The sequence below is a fragment of the Etheostoma spectabile genome, chromosome 1 (assembly GCF_008692095.1).
Source record: "Etheostoma spectabile isolate EspeVRDwgs_2016 chromosome 1, UIUC_Espe_1.0, whole genome shotgun sequence".
In the NCBI taxonomy this organism is placed as follows: Eukaryota; Metazoa; Chordata; class Actinopteri; order Perciformes; family Percidae; genus Etheostoma; species Etheostoma spectabile.
Genome location: NC_045733.1, coordinates 4,310,396 through 4,319,063, shown reverse-complemented (window position 1 = coordinate 4,319,063; position 8,668 = coordinate 4,310,396). Strand labels below are relative to the sequence as shown.

Sequence of the window (8,668 nt, the reverse complement as noted above, 5' to 3'; positions counted from 1 at the left end):
GTGAAGCTCTGCATGTTTCTATACTTTAGAGTTGGTAAGAGAGCCGCTGGTGGCTTTTTTTCCCATGATATATTCCCATTTCAAATTTTTCTATTCTATTTTTACATTCTTACTAGTCAAAATGAAATTGTTACTGGTAGGCCTGGTTGAAATTGAATAACAAATATTTATAAAATATTTAGACATTGTATCTCTATGGTCATCTTGATTCATCTCTATTACTGTGTTGTATTTTATTGCTTATCCATACGAAACCCTTAAAGGGGACGTAATATACTTTTCTGTCATATCTACAATGTCATAATGTTGGATTTTCATGTTACCTTAAATAATGAGGTAAACGTACAGTATTGTAGACAAATCCTTGAGTAAACAGTTTTTACTCTCGCCCAAGTCTTACGCAGCTGTAAACTGGACTGCTATGATTTTGATCCAAGTAGGCAGGACTGGAGTGTTTTTCTGTTTTTAAGCCACTGCGGTGTTAACATTGTTGCTGTAACTACATGCTAACGACAGTAAAATATGTCATCTTGGCTGCCAGAGTCGTTAAATGCTCCCCAATTCCGGGTCACATTACTCCTGAAACATTTTCAGTTTATGTAGTATTTGGTTTAAAAGCCTTTATTTTGATTGTAGAAATTGCTTCTATATTCTATTAAGTGTCCACTGCTAACTATAGTAGCTACATGGCTAACGGCAATAAACAATGTCATCTGGGCTGCCAATGTTGTTAAATTTTCCCCAATTCCGGGTTGCATTACTGCTGAGACATGTCAGATTGGGTAATGTTTGGTTCAGAAGTCTTATCTGCCTTTATTCTTTTGACGATAGGAAGTGCTGCTTTGTTCCACTACAATCTCAAGTTAGAATGCCGCTAACTATTAAGCAGTTGCATGCTAACACGACATAGCTGTAATCTTATCGAATGCTGGTCATTTCTCCCCAAATTCCGATCAATTTACTGCTGGAACATGTTCGGTTGTGTAATATTTGGTTTAGAAGCCTTTATTGGTAATATTTAACATTACAAACTCCTGCTATGTACTCCATTGCAGTAACTCCTGCTTCAACTAGTGAAAGACCCTAGACAGTATGAGAAATGGACAATGGCTGAGCATAACTGCGCAGCCTCCAACTGAGCTTGAAGACATAGATGTGACATGAGCAACCTGTCAGTCAGTCTTCTGGTAGCTCTGCCAAGAGAATATCTATCATTCCCAATCTCGCAGAGACGTAGAGCAGGTATATGTAAGGAGAGAACATAGGCACAGGCTAATTATTGCTAACTAAAATGCAATCTAACATAAGTAGTAGTAATTAAACTAAAACAGCTAATGTAAGTCGAAACTGCCTGCGAGCTTGTCCTGACAATATGGTAATTTGTCGACTTTGCGACAGCAAGTTGTATGGTTATGATACAATCATTAGCCTATTTTTACAAATACGTCTGCTACGGGGTCATAACGTGAGGTACAAGGTGATGAGCCTTTTAAAATTGTTGTGTTTCTTTAGATATAAGCAATGGACAAATAAAGTCTTTAAACGGTTCAGATAAAAGTTATTTGCTGCCAAAGTGATGCCAAAATGATTGGCAATCAATGGAATGCCTCGGCGGGGAATGGCTTGATAGCACCAAAATGGCTCCATAGGAGGTACGCTTTGTCAAGGCTGGCTTACCCCCTTATGAAACAGGGTGTCACTACCAGATGTGAGAGAAGGGCAGATGGGGGTTGCGCATGCATCTCTTTTCGACAAGTGCAGATGTGAGTTGCGCATGCGTCACTTTGTAAGAGTAGCTTACAAGATGCTAACAAGAGACTTCTGTAATGTCAGTACAATAAATATGGACCTCCATAGTTATCTCACTGCTGGCTACAAGTTAGCAATCAAACACATCAAAGGCTGTCACTTGAATGACATGCTGACATTGAAATGCTATATAATAGTTGCCCTTTAAACCACATCTGAACCAAAAGTCAATGGGGCCAGTTACTGTCATCAGATAGGCACCTTTGCACCGAATGTCTGTCTTGCAGGTTGTTTTTCTCCCCAGTGTTCTGCCTCTATGTTTACTCTGTTACTTGGCTCCAATGTGTATCTACCCCAGTTGTCCACAAATGTACGCAACACACACACACACGCACACACACGCACAAACACACAAGCTAGCCAATGATGACACTAATGGAGTGTTTAGTCAGGAGACTTATACTTATTAACCATTTGAGAGAATGGGCTAGATGGTAATCAAATAAAGCGGAGATAAGTTACTAAGATGAATGTACAATGGAGTAAGCTACACAGGATTTATCTTGACTGACATGGCACTAGTGTGCTTCTACTCATTGAGACACACAAGCATGGTGCTTTTAACATGGTAAAGTAGAGATAAAGGGCATGGGTGTGTAGATCTATCTCTATCTCTAACTTGATGCTACAAAAATACTGTCATACTGTCTTCCTGTCTTATCCATGCTCTTTTGCTCACCCACACCATCTTTTGCTTAATCCAAAAACAAGATTGTGGAGCTGCTTTATCCGGCTCCCACACTGACCTCAGAGATGAATGGATCGCTTGCTGAAACAGATTATATCCATCCCGGAAAAAAAGAGAAATGGGAGGAGGGAATGAGGTAGGGTTGAGGTATTAGAGCAGGGAAATGGTAAAGAAAGGTAAGGACCTAGTGTCTAAAAAGGAGGTGGGTGAATAGGGGAAGCAGCAAAAAGAGAATGAGGAAGGCTGATTAAGTGGGGCCCATACGAGGGAGGTGGAGGAGCGAGAGAGAAGCTGCGGACAGGGCCCAATAGGGGGTATATCTGAGTCGGTAGCGCTCTATATCTTTCATATCCCTGCCCCCCTCCTCTCTCCCACATATCCATCATGTTAATATACCTCCAGCGTGGCCTTTTGGGTAATATATCTTTGACCTGTGATTACGCTAACAGCTTATTGTTTGCACACTGAACAATCCCATTATGTTGACGATCTGTTTACATACAGCCTTGCTGTTTATATTAGCATGGTGTGTGTGTGTGTGTTTGTGTGTGTGTGTGTGTGTGTGTGTGTTGTGTGTGGGGGGGGGTTTGGTGCACTTTTACACATTCTGTCTATGAACATGTACATCACTGCATATTTACATATGTGTGCTGCTGACCCTGGTCACTGTCATTGCCAGATAAAACAGACATGCTCCCTGACTATCAGGGCAATGTAGTACTTGCATTCAAAAGCAGAGAAAAACAAATCAACCTGTCACACACTGCCTGCAGCTGTGCAGGAATGGAGTTTTGTTTGACTTCTAAAAAAGTGGAAAGCCTTGAGGCTCAGAGAAGACAAGCACTTGCTCAATGTCTTGTTTCCTACCACATACATCGTCTCATGTTTGACTGACATCTTCATCCTTCCTGTAATATAAATCTTCTTTAAGTCATCACTGCTATGTCATAAGTCCTAATTTCAAGTTTGTTTACATGTTGACTGTAAATACCCTCATCTGATACAGTGTACCCTGACAGTATTTTAATTAAGAAGATTTCTTCATTTAAATTGCCCGCATAAGTGGACATACAAATTAATTAATCTACATTACCTGTATTCTAAATTACAAATTTCTTGATATACAGTGCATAGACTAGAATTTGATCAGTTTGATTATGTTCTGTAAAACGGGAAACTCACCTCTTGTACACAGTTCTAATCTAATTTCTCCCTACTTAACATGATCTTTCACATGTTAAATTGTTACTGGAGCTGCATCTGTGAAAGAGTACAGCTGTTGTGGACAGGCATTGAAGAACCATTGGTATAGAAGGGTAACAGGTATTTAACCACAGGGCTGAACATCTGGTAGAGCTGAGGGCATGCTCATTAACACAGTGTTAACCTCAGACAGGACGTGAGGTCACGACAGCCCAGAGAGCTGCATAACGGTCTAACAGTTTGAGGTTAAGGGGTTATTGAACTCTCCAAGGTGGCTGCCGATCAGAAAAGAATATTATATAGGCCATCTGTTCATAGACAGACAAGGAGAATATTTGTATATAAGCTCGGTACAAGCGTAAATTTTGGTCAAAATAGTCTCTTTTCCTTTCCTATCCTTTCTCTCCAGCCTTGCTGCCTTTCTCAACTTTGCTCTCGGACTTCTCTGGCAGTGCGTAGACTCATTGAGATGTGCAAATCCCTTTGACATAGGATGAATAGACAGTTGCTGGAAGGATGCCCCATGCCACTTTGTGTGCTGCCACTTAATTGGAGCGCCCCAGTTTGCCTTCTCTCCTCTCTCTCCTACCCACGCTCACTTTGACCAGGTTCTGTCTGACATCAAAGGCGAGGTTATGTGTTCCTTCAAAGAGTGTAGAATCTATCAGTGCTGCTGTTTGGCTGAAGAGGACCTTTCACAATAGAAACGGGGGCTGTGAAACAGTTTATTTTGTGGTTTGTGTTTGTTACCAAAAATAAGTAGATGCAAAGCTGACAAAGAGCTTGCATTGGCTTAGAGAGTCAATCTCAAAAAAGAGTGACTAGGCCTACCTGCGCAACCTCTTTTATGAGTAATGGTCACGTACCATCTACAAGTCAACATGCAAAGTACAGCATCTGAGACTATTTATAAGGGATACACTGTACATATATACAGCAACATATTTGAGCGCTGTTTAATGATGCGCTCCAATGTGAGGGTGCGTTGGTGTCAAAGTGAACCAGTGTTTGTTTTTTTTCCCCATCGCAATGTGCATCCATAAGAATGGACACTTTTCTCATGAGGCTCTGGGAACATGCAGTATTGACATGGGCTGTTGAGATAGTAGAAGAGTCCCAGATAAGTCATGGTTTCCTAATGTAGATGCACAGCACACAGTGAGAGGTAGAGGATGCAGAAGTGGAGATGAGGTGTTCAACAAACTAGTATTTTCCCTGTTGTCCATGCAAAGGTTTTCTGTCTTCTCCAGTGACGGGGTAACCTGTGAGGTTGTCTCTTCGTTGGCTTGGCATATTATCTGTCAGTCCATTTGGTTATCTTCGTAGTCCATGGAAGACGGAGGTCAGAGTCCTCGTGTCTACATTGCAATCAATAAAGTGTTCTTTTCTCCCATTTGTAGGCTCAGGATCAGAGCACCGTATCAAACAATGCAAAGAAAAAAATGGCCCTCACAGGTTAACAGCAGCTTCGCCACAGCAGTTACAACCCACACATGTGGAAGGAGAGGGCTATTATTGCCATGGGAAAGATTAAATAGGTAGGGTACTGGGGCATAAAGTGTAAATAACAATATAAAACAATACAAAAAGTTAAAAAATAACATTTAGTAGTACCAAGGTAGACTGGGACTGGCTTTAGTGAATTGTCTTTTCCTCTCATTTTGACATTTGTTAACTGATGGAACTGATTGATGATACCAAATGGATTGCTGCCTTGACTACCCTAAGGCCCTAAGGTAGTCAAATAATATCATTACGTATAGCTAATGTCTTTATGCATCTATTTAAATACATAGGAAAAGTCCAGTTACCTAGGACTATGTCTTAACTATAAGAAAACAAGTTCAAGTATTTTAAACTTTTAAAATGGTTAACTGAACTATCCACATATTGCGATTTGTGATCTACTAGGGGAGTGGTAAATATACACTAAAGTCTGTTCCATGCTGTTGTCCTCATTCATCTCTATTTACATGTTCTAGTGTGGATATTGGAGAGGAAGACTAGGCTGTTCTGTAAAGAGAATAAGAAGAATACGAAGTACACTTTTTACAGTCCAAATAACTCCAAAGAGTAGAGAAATGATATTGGAAATGATAAGTACATGGTCTCTGAGGAGATAAGAAGAATACTTATTTTATATTGAAAATATTGAACCATGAGTACTCAATCCACAGACATGAAGGTTTATGGTGTTGATGAGAATGACTTGTTATGTTTCCTATATTAGGAATAAGAATAGGGTTTTATTATGATCTATTTACAGAGGCATGCATTAATGATCTTCCCACCGAAGAGAAAATAGTCCTTCCAGTGTATCTATCTGACATTGTCAACCATCTCAGGAGTATGAGTCTTTTTTTTTCTTTCGTGTTTTGTAGAAAAAAGCTGGAGGTAAAATATTAGGGAGAGAATCAGGAGTAGTAAGAGGCTTTCAAGAATTTCACTGTAGGAATTTCAGCGGGTCTTGTCTTTTGTTCTTCAGTGAAGTTATTTTTGAACGTTGTGCTTTGTAGGTGTCTTCGTGCAATTGGTCAGCCGGTCTGATGTCATCACTGCTCAGTCATTGGGTTATCTGTTAACAGAAAGAGAAAGTTGGAGGGAAGAGAAGAGAGGAGGGGTTAGACAAGGAAAGAAAAAGAAGGCATCAAAGTGTGACCTCGACAACAATTCTCTCACACGATTTAGTGTAGTGATTCCATTCCTACACACACGCACGCACACACACGCAGACACATAAAGTGCACCATGGGGCAATGAGTGAAGTCCACATTGTGAGCTATACAGAACCCTCTAAACTCCATCCCCCAGTCCAGAGTTTATGGTGACACACAGTGAATCAGTCACAGTATTTGTGGGGGGGAGTTGGCTCCGCTGTCACTGGTGCCAGTGTAAAAACAAAGGCAGAGTGACCACCCTGTGAGTGTACATGGCAAGCCCAGTTGGCTGAGATTCAGAGTGACAGTGGCGTCAGCATAGGGGGTGACTCTTTAATCAACTTCAATTAGGGCCAAGGAGAGACGAGCAAGTTCAGTGTGGATGAATCTACTACATGTCTAAATCCTTCTATTATTCAGTTTGTTTCACTCACAAAACACTGTTCATTATTCTGTTTTTGTGTCTTGGAATGCACAAAGTTTGTTGGGACCCCTCAGCAGCTTGTGCACTGTGTAAGGATGATTCATGTAGCCAGAAGGAGCACTTTGTGGGTGGGCCATTAGACACAGACTATAGTGGAATCAGCTACTATCTACTGTAGATCCAATTACATGACCCTACTGTAAAGGTGCCTAGCCTGGACCTATTATAAATCACCATAAACAAAGCAGGTATTGACATTGCATTGCATAGTGTTACAGCTCCACTCAGACCAGTAGAATCTGAAATTATTATCTTAGTTGGATACACTGATGATTTTTTCCAAAGATGGTGTTATTTATTAGCCATAAGTTGTTTAACTTTTATAATCACCAACACACTTTTAGTATTGCAAAAGAGCTAGAGACAACTTGTTCAACTTATGTTAATAAAGGATAGAGTCAAGACTATAATTTAATTCCTAACAGTATTACAGTATTATCAACAGTTATTTCCAATATTACTGTCATTTGTGGTATCATCACACACACTCATTTTCTCAATGGCCTCTCTCCATGTGACAGTATCCCTGAGTGCCTTTCACCACCACAGCACAAATAACTGCAAGCTATATGTCTCTGTTTTGTCCACCTTTTGCGCAGCAGTGAGCCATGTTCTATGAGCTAATATCCTCACAACTGAGATCACAGCCATTGCCCCCAGGGCATGCTACATCCACTCCCAGATAACAGCAACAGTCAAGACTCCAAGCATTCAAGTCTGAATGTGGTCCCAGGGTGTGTGATAACTGAGTATGTGATGGGAATGCAGGGCTATTTGGACCTCCAAAGCCAGGTGTTAGCACTTCAGCTCACTGCCTCATCAATAATTGACAGAGGCAAACCAATCAGAACAATTTGCTCCCCACAGCGAAGTGCTGGAGCCTCCTAACACCGGTGAATCATTAATGAGACAATTAGCTGAAATGGTTAGACAGTTAGCCCTCACTGGCAGCGCTCCTGTGATACTACTGCGACGGTTAATCTTATACAGGAGCTGCACATGATGGACTGATGTGCTGGCTAACACAGACTGAGGGAAAGAGTGGAATCCCACAACAGTGCTTGGAGACAAAGCTGAGCCTCTTTAAGGTTGGAGTGTAACTTGTGTCAGAGATGGTAGCTCTCCATCTGTTGACCATGGATCAGAGGGCCAATAATGGGAACAAACCCAATTGGCCATTACCATGGGAGATTGACCTTTATTGGTTGTTGTTACCATTGCACAGACCAGCAGAAGCCGTCTCCCGGGTGATTCAAGTGTGGGAGAGCCTTTATGGACATGGATAAAATCGACCTCAGTGACATCACTCAAACACGGGGGAAGGAACAACAACAATAACAGCAAAGATGGAGTTTGCCTTTGAAGAGCAGAGATCCTGGATTGTTGTTTGAGAGGAAAATCAAAGCCCCAAGAGAGCTGCTCACAAAGCCTCATCGATTGGCCATATTGGAACCATTTCATAGTTTATCGATGCTCCTGCCTGCTCTCTCAGCCCTGGGTCCAGTACATGCTCAATTAAACCAGCAACCTTGATGTCAGGAACAAACCATACAAACATTAAAAGCTAAATGGATTATTCCCAAACACACTCCTGCACACTCCTATCTAAAGTAAATATTTCACACACGCCATATAAGATTAAAACTGTTGTTTATTGTACCACATTTACAGCTTTTCCCTGCAAAAAATACAGTATTTCCTTTTTAATTTGTCAGCTTCCCAATCATCCTAATGCATTCTCAGTTTCAATACATCTTTGTGATGGAAGGATTTGGAATGAGAGTGAAAAAGCTGGAGCAATAGAAAGGGTGGGAGTAAGGCTGAAGG

At 41.0% G+C, this 8,668-nt stretch overlaps 1 protein-coding gene across 3 annotated transcripts in view; it reads right to left on the bottom strand.

Annotated features, from left to right (window-relative positions):
* Nucleotides 1-462: 462 nt before the first annotated feature.
* The window catches only part of mafa (MAF bZIP transcription factor a), an 84,269-nt gene continuing 76,063 nt past the window's right edge, over nt 463-8,668 (bottom strand). For all 3 annotated transcript variants that reach the window (XR_004327835.1, XR_004327848.1, XM_032505691.1), the window contains one exon: nt 463-6,275. The gene's annotated coding sequence lies outside the window, so the exon portion shown is untranslated. The remainder of the gene's footprint in view (nt 6,276-8,668) is intronic.